The sequence below is a fragment of the Lepus europaeus genome, chromosome X (assembly GCF_033115175.1).
Source record: "Lepus europaeus isolate LE1 chromosome X, mLepTim1.pri, whole genome shotgun sequence".
NCBI lineage: Eukaryota > Metazoa > Chordata > Mammalia > Lagomorpha > Leporidae > Lepus > Lepus europaeus.
In genome coordinates this window covers 18118750-18134892 of record NC_084850.1, presented here as the reverse complement: position 1 = coordinate 18134892, position 16143 = coordinate 18118750, and the positions used below count along the sequence as shown (strand labels likewise).

Sequence of the window (16143 nt, the reverse complement as noted above, 5' to 3'; positions counted from 1 at the left end):
GAGTTTGTGTCCTCGGTGAGTTCTCTCACTCCCCCCTTGGATTTTCACAGTCTCAGATCATTAGCTCCACACACTTTCACTAGATCCTAACCTCCTGTTATTTCTCCCCACCAGAGTCAGGTTTTTCTGCTTGGCTAAAAGGTGGCGCCATTTTGCATACATAAAATGGCGCCTGCTCTTTGTCTTGCTCGGCTTTGTAAGGTGAGAGGAGAGAGAGGCTAGTGTCTGTGCCGGTTCCCCTTATTTATTCATTTTTTCTCTCCTCCAGTCATCCTGATGAACTTTACCCAGTGGGTCCTCAGGCCTCGTTCTGCCTTTCCCCGCCAATGTCTCGGGTTACTGAGGTTTTTGTCTCACCTCCGCTTCCAGCGCTGGCTTGCAGACTCTGTGGCTCAACTCCCACGGCTCGGCTTCCACGCGGTGGGCGACCTTGCTCTCCCCGTAGGTCCTCTGTGTCACATCCACTAGATCCGGAAGAGTTTCCTCTGCAGTTTTTTCCTGAGTCTTTTCCTGAGGCTACAGTAACTCCACTTTTATTAAACTATCTTTTCCCGGACTATTGGGAAACTTTTCCCGGACTATTCCACCATCTTGGCTCCGCCCCTGGGTATCCTGACTTACATCTTAACCACAAAGCAAAAGCCTGCTCCAACTTTCTTGTGTTTATGTGTGTGTGTGTGTTTGTGTGTATGCTAAGAGCACCCAAATTCTATTCTCTTAACAAATTTCAGCATATGACAGAATATTAACTGTAACATATTCATTATCAATTATATAATTATAGCTATAATATAGGATATATAATATTTTATGAAATTATAATATTATAACTATAATTGTAACTATAGTCCTTAACTATACATTAGATCTCTAGACTTATTCATCCTCTGTAATTGTAACTTTGTATCCTTTAACCTATATTTTACCATTTCTCTCCTTTCCCAATTCCAGGTAACCACTGTTCTATTCTTTGTTTCTATATATTCAGCTTTGATTCATATAATTAAAACACTTTAAATAAATATATAAAAGATTAAAAAATTGAGTTCTTGACACAAGCTTTTGGTGCCATACTTAAGATACCCCTTTTGGGCCGGTGCTGTGGCTTAGCAGGTAAGGTCGCCTCCTCCAGTGCTGGTATTCCATAACAGCGCTGGTTCGAGTCCCAGCCATTCCTCTTCCAATCCAGCTCTCTGCTGTGGCCTGGGAAAGTAGTAGAAGATGTTCCAAGTCCTTGGGCCCCTGCACCCGTGTGGGAGGCCCAGAGGAAGCTCCTTGCTCCTGGCTCCTGGCTTCGGATTGGCACAGCTCTGGCCATTGCATCCAACTGGGGAGTGAACCAGCAGATGGAGGACCTTTCTCTCTTTCTCTCTCTGCCTCTCCTCTCTCTGTGTAATTCCTGCAAATAAATAAATAAATCTTAAAAAAAAAAGATACCTCCTGGATGCACCCATATTGAAGTGGCTGGGTTGGAGTCTTGGTTCTACTTCTGATTCCAGTTTTCTGCTAATGTCCACCCTGAGAGATAGCAGATGATAGCTTGAGTTCTTGGAGCTCTACCAGCCACATGTGTGACTGGATTCAGTGTCTAGATTTGTGGCTTCAGTCTGGCCCGACTCCAGCTGTTTGGTGAGTGAACCAGTGGATGAGATCTCTCTCTGTCTGTCTTTCTCCCTTTCAAATAAATTTTTAATTTTTTAAAACATTTTTTAAAATACATTTTCTGAACATTGAGGATTCAACAAATATTCTGACTTACATTTTTCTATTTTATAATATATTTTAATGTTTATTTATTTATTTATTTGAAAGAGCAAAAGAGAAAGAGAGGGAGAGAAAGAAAGAGAAACCTATCTTCTGGCTCACTTTCCAAATGACCACAATAGCCAGAGCTGGGGCAGGCTGAAGCCAGGAGGCAGGATCTCCATCCTGGTCTCACACATGGGTGGCAAGGGCCCAAGCACTTGTTCTGTCCTCTACTGCTTTCCCAGGTATATTAACAGAGAGCTGGTTCAGAAGCAGAATTGCCTAGACTTGAACCAATGCTCTGATATGGGGTGGCTCTGTCACAACATTGAGTTAACCTACTATATCACAATCCCGGCCCCTACAATACATTTTAAAGATTTCAATATGTCATCAGCATCATTATTAATATATTATTACACATTACTTTCATAACTGTAAAAAATAGATCAAAGACCTAAATGTAAGACCTAAAACTGGAGCTTCTTAGAAGTATTGCTGAAAATCTTCATGATATCTGATTTGGAATGACTTTATGAACATGACACCAACAGCACAGGCATCAAACAAAAACAATGAATACATTTGACTTCATCAAAATTAAGAACATTTGTGTGTCAAAGAATACAATCAAAACAGCAAAAAGAGGTAGACTCACATGTGACACAGGCAAGCATCCTGAAAATCAACAGCTATTACCTTGTAAGCTACCTTCTGTGGGCCTGCCTCTGAGTTTGTGCCACTGCCATCCCACTCACCTGCCAAAGACTTCCCTGCAGCCCTGGGCAGCAACAAGTGCTTCAAATGTGGATAATGTGGCCTCTGGGCCCAGGATTGCTGGAGCAGAGGAGGTTTTACCTTGGGTGGAGGTTTACCATTTGTCTCCTTGCCTCTTACAGACATCTGTTATCACAGGGCTGAGTCTGATCATCTTGCAAAGGATTGTGATCTTTAGGGGAATGAAGCCTGCTATAAAAGTGGGCGAGGTAGCCGTGTTGCCCAGGACTACAAGGATCCCAAGACAGAGTAAGAACAATCCTGCTACGACTCTGGCAAGCCAGGCCATCTGGCTTGTGACTTTGACCATGCCAATGAGCAGAAGTGGAGAACATGGACACATTCAAGAAGACTGTCCCAATGTGAAGTTCTGGTGAAACTGTTCATGTCACCATCAACTACAGCAAGATGAGTCAATTGTTAGTATGGCCTTCAGTTGGGGCACCTTGCATGGGAATACACAATTGAAGCTGCAGCCTAACTATTTTCCTTTGTCACCCCTCCTTTTTCTGATTGATCATTGTAATTTTTTTTCTCTGAATCCTTTTCACTGGCCAAAGGTTGGCAGAGAGAGGATATTCACAGGTCAGTGAGCTTTACTTGTCATGTGAAAAGAGGAAACAAGTGGGGAAAATGACTGCATTTGTTCAACTACAAACCAAAAAAAAATTATGCTTAGTTTGGTAGAGATATAGTGTACAGCACTTTGTTAAAGGACTTCCTTTCTACACCACTGGTGAACAGGGATTCTCAAATGAGAAGAGCTGAGTCAGGCCAGTGAGCCCCTCCTGGGTTTCTTGAATATGTTTCGATGTAGGAGGTAAACCCAATCCTGGAAGTGTCCACGGACTTCCATAAACAACTTTAATTTTAAAATAATGATGATCTTGGATTGTCTGATCTCAGTGATTATTAAATCACATCAAATAACATCTGTATCAGGCCCTCACAGAACTTACAGTTGAATGGAAGTAAACAAAATGAAAAGATAAACATGCGTGTTAATGTCTGCATGAGGGACCGGCATTGAGACATAGCAGGTTAAGCCTCTGCCTGTGGCGCTGGCTTTCCATATTGGTGGTGGTTCAAGTCCCAGCTGCTCCACTTCTGATCCAGCTCTCTTCTATGGCTTGGGAAAACAGTGGAAGATGGTTCAAGTGCTTGGATCCCTGTACCCATGTGGGAGACACGGAGGAAGCTTCTGGCTCCTAGCTTTGGATTAGTTCAGCTCTGGTCATTGCAGCCATCTGCAGAGGGAACCAGCAGATGGAAGACCTCTTTCTCTCTCCCTCTCTCTGTAACTCTGCCTCTCAAATAAATAAATGAAATATTTTTTTAAAAAATGGCTATGTGAGAGAAATCAAGATAAAAACCTTAACAGGAACAACTTCATCACAGAGTTGATGCTGGACATACAGAGGGTGATGGGGAAGTGGGGAAGTTTAGAACACATTTTTTCAAAGACTAAACCTAAAACCCAGAGTAAACATCAGCACTCAGCTAGTATAATTTGGAGCTATTCAGGAATTGCTGACAAATGCATTTTTACAGAAATCAAGATGTTATTTTTGTATACTATGTCACTTAGACAACTGTGTTTCATTTAGTGTAATCAGTTTTCCAAAGTCAGATGGAAAAAAGCAACTGAAGTCCTAAAAAAATAGAAATGTAATTTTAAACTATTTCAATAAAGCTGAAGGAGGAAACAAAAGCAAGACAACCTACAGAGTGGGAGAAAATATTTGCACAAGACATGAATATTAAGAATATGCTTTTAAAAACTTCTACAATTCAAAAAACACCCCAATTCAAAATGGGGCAAAGGGCTGGATTATATGTTTTTACAAAGAAGATACACAAATAGTCAGCAAGCACATGAAAAGATACTCCTCTAGAAATGCAAATCAAAACCAAAATGAGATACCATTTAACACCAATTAAAATGTCTATAATTTTCTTAAAAACAGAAGGGATGAATATTTGGCCTAGCGATTAAGATGCCAGTTAAGGAACCAGCAGTGTGGTACAGTGGGTTAAGTCACCACCTGCAATGCTGGCATCCCATATGGGTGCCAGTTCCAGTCCTAGCTGCTCCACTTGTGATTCAGCTCTCTGCTGTGGCCTGGGAAAGCTATGGAGGATGGCCCAAGTACTTGGGCCCTTGTACCCACATGGAAGATCTGGATGAAACTCCTGGATCCTGCTTTCCCCCTGGTCTAGGCCCAGCCATTGTGGCCATATGAGGAGTTAGCCAGTAAATGGAAGATCTCACTCTCTCTCTATCTCTCCCTCTCTCTCTGTAACTCCCCATATGTAACTCCCCTTTCAAATAAATTAATAAATCCTTTTTTAAAAAAAAGATGCTGGTATGGCAACTCATGACAAGAGCCTAGGGTGATTACTGATGCCATAAACAAGAGTGTCCATTTTTTTTTTTTTTTTGACAGGCAGAGTGGATAGTGAGAGAGAGAAACAGAGAGAAAGGTCTTCCTTTTTGCCGTTGGTTCACCCCCCAATGGCCGCTGCAGCCGGCGCATCTCGCTGATCCGAAGCCAGGAGCCAGGTGCTCCTCCTGGTCTCCCATGTGGGTGCAGGGCCCAAGGACTTGGGCCATCCTCCACTGCCTTCCCGGGCCATAGCAAAGAGCTGGCCTGGAAGAGGGGCAACCGGGATAGAATCCGGCACCCCAACCGGGACTAGAACCCGGTATGCCAGAGCCGCAAGGTGGAGGATTAGCCTGTTAAGCCACGGCGCTGGCCAAGAGTGTCGATTTGTTAAGTCAACAACAGGAGTCACTGTACACTTACTCCTCATGTAGGATCTCTGTCCTTAATGTGCTGCATATTGTGATTTAATGCTATAACTAGTACTTAAACAGTATTTTTCATGTTGTGTTTCCATGTGGGTGCAAACTGTTGAAATATTTTCTTAATATATGCTAAACTGATCTTCTGTATATAAAGAGAAGTGAAAATGAATCTTGATGTGAATGGAAGGGGAGAGGGAGCGGGAAAGGGGAGGGTTGCGGGTGGGAGGGAAGTTATGTGGGGGGAAGCCATTGTAATCCTTAAGCTGTACTTTGGAAATTTATATTCATTACAAAAAAGGTAAAAAAATAAAAAGATTCTGGTAAAGACACTGTATCCCATTATCCAAGTATCTAAGCTGGATATCTGGTTCCAGCTTCCTGCTTATGCAGACTCCAGGAAGCAATAGCAATAGCTCAAGTGATTGTGTTCCTGCTGCCACTATGGGAGACCTTGATTGAATACCCAAGCCTAATGGGCATTTAGGTAGTAAAACAGTAGCATTTGCTCGCTCTCTCTTACTTGCTTGCTCTCTTTCCCTTTCAAAGTTTTCTTTAAAAGGTGGAAACAACCAAGAGTCCATCAACTGCCGAATAAGCAAAACATCTATACATATATATATATATATATGCATATATATACATACATATACATATAAAGTGGAATGTGATTCAGCCTTCAAAAATAATTGATAGATGCTGTAACCTTGATGAAACCTGAAACATTCTGCTAAAAGAATAAGGCAAAAGTATCAATATTGTATGACTCTTTAAAAAACTTTATTTATTTATTCTGAAAGAGTTATGGGGCTAAGGGGAAGATACAGAGAGAGAAAGAGATCTTCCATCTACTAGTTCATTTCCTGAATGACTGAAATGTATAGTACTGGGCCAGGCTAAAGCCAGGAGCCAGGAGCTTCCTCCTGGTCTCCCATGTGGATACAGGGGCCCAAACACTTGGACCATCTTCCACTGCTTTCCCAGGTGCATTATCAGGGAGCTGCATCAGAAGTGGAGTAGCTGGGACTCGAACTGGTGCCCATATAGTATGACAGTTTTACAGGTGGTGGCTAACCTGTTAAGTCACAATGCTGGCTCCAATATTATATGATTTTTGCTTATATAAAATATCTTGAATTGTCAGAAAAGAGGGTCTGAGGAGAGTGTGAAATGGGGAGTTACTGTTTAATGGGTGCAGAGTTTCTGTTTGATAAGATGAAAAATTTCTTGAGATTGATGATGTGGGCCGGCGCCGTAGCTTAACAGGCTAATCCTCCACCTTGCGGCGCCTGCACACCGGGTTCTAGTCCCAGTTGGGGCGCCGGATTCTATCCCGGTTGCTCCTCTTCTAGGTCAGCTCTCTGCTGTGGCCCGGGAAGGCAGTGGAGGATGGCCCAAGTCCTTGGGCCCTACACTCGCATGGGAGACCAGGAGAAGCACCTGGCTCCTGGCTTCGGATCAGCGAGATGCGCCGGCCGCAGCAGCCATTGGGGGGTGAACCAACGGCAAAAAGGAAGACCTTTCTCTCTGTCTCTCTCTATCCACTCTGCCTGTCAAAAAAAAAAAAAAGATTGATGATGTGATGGTTGCATAACAATGTAAATGTGTGAGGGGACTTCAGAAAGTTCATGGGCAATGCATATCATCTTTAATTCTATTTTCCATGAACTTTGCAAAGTCTGCTTGGACTTAATGCTTCTAAACTGTACATTTTTAAATGGTTAAAATAGGGCTGGCACCGCGGCTCACTAGGCTAATCCTCCGCCTTGCAGCGCTGGCACACCGGGTTCTAGTCCCTGTCGGGGCACCGATCCTGTCCCGGTTGCCCCTCTTCCAGGCCAGCTCTCTGCTGTGGCCAGGGAGTGCAATGTGCAATGGAGGATGGCCCAAGTGCTTGGGCCCTGCATCCCATGGGAGACCAAGATAAGCACCTGGCTCCTGCCATCGGATCAGCGCGGTGCGCCGGCCGCAGCGCGCCTACCGCGGCAGCCATTGGAGGGTGAACCAACGGCAAAAGGAAGACCTTTCTCTCTGTCTCTCTCTCACTGTCCACTATGCCTGTCAAAAATAAAAATAAATAAATAAATAAATGAATAAACGGTTAAAATAGACATTTCCCTTTCTGTCTTCTATCTGCCCAAGATGCCAAAGGGAAAGTAGGCCAATGGAAAGGTAGGCCCAGTTCCCAATATCATAAAGAAGCAAAAGGTCAAGAAAGTGGGAAATCTCAAATTTTCTGTTTAAGAAAAGTTCCAAGGATTTGGGCATTTGATAGGGCATCCAGACCCAAAGGCCCCTCACCCGCTTTGTCAAATGATTCAGGTATATCTGGCTGCAGCAGCAAAGGGTTATCCTCTATAAGCTGCTGAAAGTGTGTCCTGCAATTCACCCAGACCTTCAGCTACTCACCAACTGAAGCTGGCCCACAGGAAGACACCTATCAAAAGAAGAAGCAGAGACTGATAGCCTGACCTGAGAAAAAAGCTGCTGGCAAAGGAATGTTGTCATTAAGAGGCCACCTGTCCTCCAAGCAGCAGTCAATATTGTCACTACCTTGGAGGTAGTGACTACCTTGGAGGTGACTACACCATACCATCCAGCTGGTCGACCTTCTGCCTGCTCTGTGTCATAAGATAGGGGTCCCCTATTGCTTCATCAAGCAGAAGGCCAGGTGGGGGCATGTGGTCCATAGGAAGACTTGCCACACCATTGCCTTCACACAAGTGAACTCAGAAGGCAAAGGTGCTCTGGCTAAGCTGATAGAAGACATCAGGAGCAACAACAATGCATATGAGGAGCTCCCTTGTCACCGGGGTGGCAACGTACTGATCTAAACTTTAACTTACCTTGCCAAGCTAGAAAAGGAAAAGGCTGAAAAACAGGCCACGGGGCCGGCACTGAGGCATAGCAGGTAAGGCCCTGGCCTGAAGCGCCGGCATCCCATATGGGTGCCGGTTAGAGACCTGACTGCTCCTCTTCTGATCCAGCTCTCTTCTATGGCCTGGGAGAGCACTGGAGGATGGCGCAAGTTCTTGGGCCGCTGTGCCCATGTGGGAGACCTGGGGGAAGCTCCTGGCTTCGGAGTGGTGCAGCTCTGGCTGTTGCGACCGTCTGGAGAGTGAACCAGCAGATGGAAGACCTCTCTCTCTGTCTTTACCTCTCTCTCTAACTCTTTCAAATAAATAAAATAAATCTTAAAAAAAAAAGACAGTCCATGAACCCAGGACAAATATACATTGTTGAGATTTTTGTACATAAAATAATAAAAATCATCTTCTTCCAAAAAAGGTTAAAATAATAAACATTATGCTATATCTATTTTATTGCAGTAAAAATGTAAACTTGAGAGATTCTCTGATTTAAAAAATGAAGCATAACTTAAATCATGTGTTATTCCCTTTTCTGATTAATACCTTCAGTAAAAATGTGTTTCTCTACTTTCATCCTAACATTCCAGTGTCATAATCACCCATTCATATGGGGTTTTCCTTATTATGTTATTTCTTTATAACCCAAATTGACCTGCCTTGCTTCCTTTCTAAGCATGGACATCTGAAGATGGCTGGTTACTCAGGCTGCTGCTGTGAATGGATTCTTCTGTTTTTAAACATTTGATAGCAAAGGCACTAGTCAGATACCTAAAGGTGTGAAGTCTCCATTTTCACAAAGAAGAAATTAGTATCTCTAATTGCAAAAGGCTGGCTGGCTTTAACTTGTGAAATATGCCAAGGTAAGACAATGCTGTTAAAAACATTTGGGGATTTGCAAAGAAATCACAAAAATGCATGTTTTTATGTCCCATTCTATAGCTCCATCTCATCTGTAAACAACTGTTTCCAATTCCCTTTGCATTTCTGAGGGAGCATATTTTGAAATTCTTCCACTTGCACCAGGTATGGCCCATTTACACACTCTTTCAGGGTGGTTTGAATGTTGCTATGTTTTGAATATGATTTGGCCCCCAAATTCATGCAGATGTTTAAACCCAAAAATCATCAGTTCATGGTACTAAAAGAGTAGAAACTTAATCTGATTATGGTGTTTAGGAGTGGGCATCATGGGAGGTCCTTAGGTCATGGGGCTTGCCCTCAGAAGGCAGTTCTCACAAAAAGGTTATTATAAAACGCTGAGTTGGGCATAATCTCTTCTCTGCTTCCAGGCTCATCATATGATCCTTCCTCTGCACTTGTTCCACCATTGTCATCCACTGGCCTCACAGAGGCCCAACCAATGGGGTCATCTGCTCTAGAACTTGAACCTCCAAAACTATGGGTAATATAAACCTTTTTCTTTTTTAAGTTAGTTTTCTCTAGTATTTCACCATATTAGTGCCAGCCTGAGTTATCTTAGCCTAATGTCCCTCTGCTCAGAATCCCCATGATATTAAGTCTCCTTTTTGCCATATGCCATTGGGCACCAAAAATAATCTATTGTCTCAAAAATAATTGCTTTTATATCACATATGCAAAGCATAGTCTGGGATCCCATTTTGGGGATCCAGTGAGGAGAAGGACACAGTTTTTATTCTTCCTGGAGGAGCTCATAGGCTAATGAGGAAAAGAACCATGGAGTTGTTACGTATTGTGATTCATGCTGCAGAGAGGGCCACTCAATAGATAACTGAAACTACCAACTTTTTTTGTTGTTTCCTGATAAACAACTGTGCGGCTGATACCATAAAACCCAAACTACAACTTTTTTTGATTCTTATATGTACTTTGCATTATTTCTTAAAACTGGGGTTGAAATGCAGGGAGACCCCAACCCAGTGACAATGTGAGCCAAAGCATCTGTACATTTTTAATTTCTAAGTGTAAATGTCAAGTGTTGTTATTTTATGGACACAGAGAAAGTTTATTTAAGAGCTTTACAACCTTTATTCTAGGTGTTGGACACTGTACTAAAATTTTCCCTATATTAACCTTTTAATTGTCAATGTAACTATCTTCACAAATGAGGAAGCTGGGTTTCTAGGAAGTTAAATAACTTGCCAAGGTCCCATAGCTAGTAAATAGCAGGGCTGAGATTTGTGCCAGGATCTTCACTTCTTGTGATCATGTAAAGCTGCCTCTAACTTGAATGTTGATTTAAAATAATTATAAATTAATATTTCTCCCTCCATTACTGAAGCAGAACATCCCAGATTGGAATTTTTAAGTTTTTGTTATTTATTTGAGAGTTAGAGAGTTACAGAGAGAGGGAAAGACAGAGAGAAAGTTCTTCCATCCATTTGTTTACTCTCCAAATGTCCACAATGGCTGGAGCTGTCCCAATCTGAAGCCAGGAACCAGAAGCTTCTTCCAGGTCTCCCATGCAGGTGCAGAGTCCCAAGCACTTGGGCCATCTTCTACTGCTTTCCCAGGCCATGGCAGAGAGCTGGATCAGAAGTGGAGCAGCCAGGTCTTGAACCAGTGCCCATATGGGATGCTAGCACTGTAGTAGGCTTTACCTACTACACCACAGTGCCAGCCCCGGTTGTATGTCCTATTATGATAGCCCATTCTGGAATCAATGACTTCCTAACTTTAAGAGATTTTCAATTGAGTCAAAGCATAATTTCTATTGAGTTTTATTAGATGTTATATTTTTTGTGTCAAAAAGTCTGAACATGTTTTTGAGGAAAGGAGAGAATTCTAAACTATATTGGTATTAGGTGATTGTAGTCCTGTCCGTATTTCTGTTCAGTTAGGGTATTGGGATAAGCAGCCTCATTGGACTCAGGGGGAATGTAGCAACATCAGTTCTCTTTTGCTTTGGACTTTCTGTGGAGGAGAAACAGCAGGGTTAGGGTCAAAGGCTCTAAAAATATGATTCTGTCCTGAATACCAAGTAGAATTATGTGGTTTGGCTTCTCCATGTGACTTTAGTATCCTTGGCTTTGCATGATGTATGATCAGAAGGTTGCTTTCAATATAATTTTGGAGAAATAACACTTTGTTGTTAACTGTCTCCTCTGTCTGGTTTAGAGAGATGGCAGCCTTCCTCAAGCTTCCAGGATCTATATTTATAGTCATTGATACCTGGAGTGACCTATCAGATTTTAAAACATCAGTTTACTTTGCTGGAAATGAGCATGGGGGTTATCTTTCTCATTGTTCAGTGGTTTTTGACATGGCCTTTTCCTTGTGATTCAATATTCTATTTTCTATCTCATTTTAACCATAAATGAATACCATCTATAGCATACCTCCTCCAGTAAAATGCATTTCAAATTCAAATCTGGGGGACCATTGCTGTGGCATAGTAGGCTAAGCATCTCATATGAGTGCTGGCTCATGTCCTGGCTGCTCCCTTTCTGATCCAGCTCCCTGCTATGGCCTGAGAAAGCAGTGGAAGATGGCCCAGGTACTTAGGCCCTGCACCTGAGTGGTAGACCTGGAAGAAGTTCCTGGTTCCTGGCTTCAGATCATCTCAGCTCTGACTGTTGTGGCCATCTATGGAGTGAACCAGTACATGGAAGACCTCCCTGGCTCTCTGTCTGCCTTTGCCTCTTTGTAACTCTGCTTTTCAAATAAATAAATCCTTTAAAAAAGGGCGTACTACTGAGACTTAATAACTTTTTCTTCAACAAGAAATATTTTACATGACATTACTTGTATGTCAGAAAGTTATCCCTTTTTTAAATATTTGTTTTATTTATTTGAAAGACAGAGTCACAGAGAGAGGTAGAGATAGAGAGAGAGGTCTTCCATCTGCTTGTTCACTCCCCAAATGAACACAATGGCCCGAGCTGAGCTGATCCAAAGCCAAGAACCAGGTGCTTTTTTCAGGTCTACCACTCAGGTGCAGGGCTCAAGCACTTGAGCCATCTTCTACTGCTTTCCCAGGTGAGAGCAGAGAGCTGGATCAAAAGTGGAGCATCCAGGACTCGAAATGGCACCCCTATGGGATACCAGCACTGCAGACCAGGGCTTTAACCCGCTGTGCCACAGCACTAGGTAACACATTATGGAAGAAGCTACTTTATCAGAGGTTATTTTATTTTATTCATGTTAACTAACCTCCACTGAGTGGTCATGGTTTTCTTTTTTTTTTTTAAGATTTATTTATTCTATTTGAAAGGCAGAGTTACAGAGAGGCAAAGGCAGAGAAAAGAGAGAGAGAGATCTTCCATCCACTGGTTCACTCCTCAGATGACCTCAATGGCTGGCCCTGCTCCTATCCAAAGTCAAGAGCCAGGAGCTCCCTCCAGGTCCTCCCATGCGGGTCCTTGGGCCATTGTCTACTGCTTTCCCAGGCCATAGCAGACAGCTGGATAGGAAATGGAGCAGCCGGAACTTGAACTGGCACCCATATGGGATGCTGGCACTGTAGGCAGAGGCTTTACCTGCTATGCCACAGCTCCAGCCCCATGGCCATGGTTTTTTCCACTCATTATATTTAATTTTTAAAGATTTATTTATTCACTGGAAAAGCAGAGTGACAGAGAGAGAGGGAGAGAGAAATAGAGAGAGGCCTGCCATCCACTTGTTTACTCCCCAAATGGCCACAACAGTGGCTACAGCTGTGGTATAGCAGATAAAGCTGCCTACAGCCCAGTTCCAGCTGTTGTGCCATTTGGGGAATAAACTAGTGGATTTAAGATTCTCTCTCCCCCCCTCCCTACCTCCTTATCTGTTTTTCTCTCTGTAATTCTACATTTCAAATAAACACATAATTCTAAACACACACACACATACACACACACAAAAAAAACACAGCCACAACAGTCCAGGTTGGCCAGGAGCATGGAAATATGTGCAGGACTCCCACATGGATGTAGGGGCCCAAGGACTTGGGCCATCTTCTGCTTTCCCAGGCCATAGCAGAGAGCTGGATCAGAAGTGGAGAAGCTGGACTCCAAGCAACTCCCATGTGAGATGCTGGAGTTGCAGGTGGTGGCATAACCCACTGCACCACAATAGCAGGCCCTATTTTATTTAATTTACCTTATAGTCTTAATGATATGAACCATTCCTCAGAATCAGCCCTTAAGGCATTTGGATCTGGCTAAAAAGCCTATGAGAGTTTCACAGGCATGGAAAACCAAGACACTGTGGCAAAAAAAAAAAAATGACCTAAATGAAAGATCTCTGTGAGTGAGATCCCAGCGGAAAGAAGAAGCCATCAAAGAAGGCAGTACCTTTCTCTGAAGGAAGGAGAGAACTTCCACTTTGACTATGGCCTTGTCTAAATAAGATCGGAGTCAGAGAACTCAAAAGGCTTCCATAGCCTTGGCAGCTCATGACAAGAGCCTCGGGTGATTACTGACGTCATAAATAAGAGTGTCAATTGTTGAATCAATAATGGAAGTCACTGCACCTGCTCCCCATGTAGGACCTCTGTCTTTAATGTGTTGTACTATGCGAATTAACAGTAAAACTACTACCCAAACAGTACTCTATACTTTGTGTGTCTTTGTGGGTGCAGTCTGTTGAAATCTTTACTTAGTATATACTAAGTTGATCTTCTGTATATAAAGATAATTGAAAATGAATCATGATGTGAGAGTATTGTAGGCATGGAAAGCCAAGACACCATGGAAAAGGAAAAAAAAGAAGAATACCTAAATGAAAGATCTCTGCGAGTGAGATCCCAGTGGAAAGAACGGGGCCATCAAAGATGGAGGTACCCTTCTCCGAAGGGAGGAGAGAACTTCCACTTTGACTATGACCCTATAGGAATAAGATCAAAGTCGGCGAACTCTAAAGGCTTCCATAGCCCTGGCAACTCATGACTAGAGCCTAGGGAGATTACTGACGCCATGAACAGGAGTGTCAAATTGTTAAGTCAGCAACAGGAGTCACTGTGTACTTACATCTCATGTGGGATCTGTCCTTAATGTGTTGTCTAATGTGAAGTGATGCTATAACTAGTACTGAAACAGTATTTTTACACTTTGTGTTTCTGTGTGGGTGCAAACTGATGAAATGTTTACTAATTATATACTGAATCAATCTTCTGTATATAAAGATAATTGGAAATGGGAAAAAAAAAACCTAGCGTTAAATTGGAAATGGCATAGAAAATTAATTAATTTTTTAAAAATATCATGTAGGATCTCTGTCAATGTGCTGTACACTGTTATTTAACGCTATAACTAGTACTCCAACAGTATTTTTTCACTTTGTGTTGCTATATGGGGGCAAACTGTTGAAATCTTTACTTAATATATACTAAACTGATCTTTTGTATATAAAGAGAATTGAAAATGAATCTTGATGTGAATGGAAGGGGAGAGGGAGCGGGAAAGGGGAGGGTTGCGGGTGGGAGGGAACTTATGTGAGGGGGGAAGCCATTGTAATTCATAAGTTGTACTTTGGAAATTTATATTCATTAAATAAAAGTTTAATAAAAAAAAAGAAAATGAATCATGATGAAGAATGGGATGGGAGAGTGGGAGATGGGGTGGTTGCAGGTAGGAGGGAGGTTATGGGGAGAAAAGCCGCTATAATAAAAAGTTATACTTTGGAAATTTATATTTATTAAATAGAAGTTGAAAAAAACACAAAACAAAATAAAAAGAATAAAAAAAAGATATGAACCATTATTTATCTCCTTTCACGGATGTGAAAACTGAGATTTAGAGTTCTGTCACATGTTCCAGGCCAGGAAGTTAATGAGTGGATTCAAACCTTCCCCAAAGTAACACAAAATTCTATGCACTGACCACAGGACTTTTGAGAAATTGAGAGAATGAATAATTTAGTGAGTAAATGAATAAATGAAATGTGTGTGTGAGAGAGAGAGAGAGAGGGAAAGAGAGAGAGAGAGAGAGAGAGAGATGAGAGGGAAGGGGAGACAGAGAGAGATGTTTGTGATAGAGTAAAGAAGTCAGACTGGATTCTCCTTAATCTCAATTGGCACAGTGGGTGAGTCACTTAAAACCTTTTGGGAAGAGGGCATTTTGAGGTAGGAATAGCGTGGGTCATTGTTCCCCAGGCTCCAGTAGTCTAACCGTGAAACCACTGATTATCCCAGGATGCCCTTGGGTTCTTGTCCCAAAATCCCTCAGGACATCTCTGACCAAGGCCAAGCATGCATGTCAAGACGACAGCAGAACTCACTTACTCACTCGCCCACTACTCCTCAGCACTTTGCACTGAGACACTTCAGTGGGGAAAAAAAAAAAAAAAAAACTTTGAGTTTTCAGGCTTCAGCATTTACAAGGGGAAAAAAAAGAATGCTGTGTCCATCCTTCAGCCTAGAGCTAGAGACACTTAAGGCCAGATTGAGTACAGGCTGCTTCCCCTGGGAGACTTGGCAGAGGTGTTGCTGCTTTAATTCGCTCCCAAATGCTCCTGTGTGCAAGTCATCCAGAATGAGTGCCTTGAACCCAGGATCCATACTACCTATTTACACTTGACTGCACACTTTGAAGCTAGACGAAAGCTAGATGAACACTCAAGTAGAATCCACATGTTAACCAGTGTCACCAGGTACACCAGAACTCGAGGCATGCTCTTGACAGCTTCGGTCTGGCCGATCTGGCGGCTTTCAGGCTGCCAGGTGCGCATTGTAACTCCCACAGATTCTGTGAGTGTCCCCGCTGGGAAGCAGCAAGCTCCCAGAGTGTGCTGAAGTCAGCTCCAGAGGCCGCTCCCAGGGAGGTCAGAAGACTTCCCAACAGGCTTGCCTCCTGCCAAAGGGACGACAAGCGTCATGCTCAGCACCCCTGGCAGATAAGGTGCCCTCAAATCTGGCTTTCTCGCCTCAGGGTCAGCTAATTTTAACAGCTCACCGTACTTGTCAGTACACTGTATTTGTCAGTGCCAAAGACATTTTAGCTCTTGATTCTGACTTGGCCCATTGAACAAATAGGTGATTGTTATGAC

At 42.7% G+C, this 16143-nt stretch overlaps 1 pseudogene; it reads left to right on the top strand.

Annotated features, from left to right (window-relative positions):
• Positions 1 to 7471: 7471 nt before the first annotated feature.
• LOC133752490 (large ribosomal subunit protein eL8-like) lies at positions 7472 to 15889 on the top strand (annotated as a pseudogene).
• The last annotated feature ends 254 nt before the right edge of the window (positions 15890 to 16143 follow it).